Source organism: Stegastes partitus, unplaced genomic scaffold (genome assembly GCF_000690725.1).
Source record: "Stegastes partitus isolate 25-593 unplaced genomic scaffold, Stegastes_partitus-1.0.2 Scaffold466, whole genome shotgun sequence".
Classification (NCBI taxonomy): Eukaryota; Metazoa; Chordata; class Actinopteri; family Pomacentridae; genus Stegastes; species Stegastes partitus.
The window spans coordinates 456,549-457,649 of NW_007578197.1; the positions used below are offsets into that span (position 1 = coordinate 456,549).

The 1,101-nt window shown below is 48.7% G+C and overlaps 1 protein-coding gene across 1 annotated transcript in view; it reads left to right on the forward strand.

The window, feature by feature from the left end:
• Positions 1 to 1,101, forward strand: part of LOC103360816 (ephrin type-A receptor 7) — a 138,694-nt gene that overhangs the window by 73,878 nt on the left and 63,715 nt on the right. The gene's annotated exons all lie outside the window — the stretch shown is intronic.

Below are 1,101 nucleotides of genomic sequence, written 5' to 3' on the forward strand. Positions count from 1 at the left end.
ACCTGTATCCTCCACATGATGTCAGTAAACGTATCGCAGACCAGCTGTAGTACCTGGTTGTTCCACCAGGTGGAGCCTCACTCAGACTACAGCTCATGGTGGCAGCAGAGAGCATTGTGGGAGTTTAGGAGTCATATGACAGAGACTCTGAGGAGGTTCAGGACCTCCGACCAGAACTATTCATCAGATATTCAACACTAACGCTGCTGATTATTAAGAAAATGACTAAAACTTAGCGTCTCGCCAGTTTGCGCTCTCACCTCGTATCACCTGCGTGACGTAAACAAAAGATCAGGACCAGTCACTGAAAACACGCTGATGATGTTTTATTACATGTGAACGTCTCTGCTGGGTTTGGATTAGAGATCAGCCGAGCTCGAATGCTTTATTCTATGTTCAACCAAAGACGAGCTCTGAATCACCACCGACTCCTCCGTCTGAATACATCTCAGAGACGTCCACCAGGATCTCGTTTAGCTTGCAGTGAATTTTAAAGCAGCTGAGGTGGAGTTTTCACGGGTTGGCTTGTTGTGATGTTTAACGATCTTCTTCACCTGGAAATATCTTCATGTATTAACTATGCGGTTAATGTTTCGCATTTGTCTCGTCTTCGCCGGAGACCTCTGAGGATGTGTTTAGTAAAAGCGCATGAATTACTCAGGACATTAATGCAGGCGGTTGTCAGTTCAGGACACAGAGCCCACATGAGCACATTTGCATGCACTCTGTACGTCCTCCTGTTATATAAATACGTGCAGGCGACCTTTTGAATTTACTCTCAGAATGCATCCGACGTGGCATTCAAAACCAAATGTGTACCCTGCGGAGCGATTTGCATTTACTACGTGCACGCTTACGGCAGCACAAACCTGACAGTGCGTCCGTCGCCGCCGCCGCAGCCGGAGCGAAAAGTTCTCGCCGGTGGAGGTGATCTCATTTTCATCAGCGGCAGTCTTCAGCGGGCCATTAGCCGGCGGCTTGAAAAAGCACTTTGCCAAGTAGCCTGTCAGGCAGCGCTGGAGCGTGAAGAGACCAAACACACAGTAAAGAAAACCCGTCCGAGCCGCCTTCTGGCTCGACAAACACTCCTTTGTGCTCACG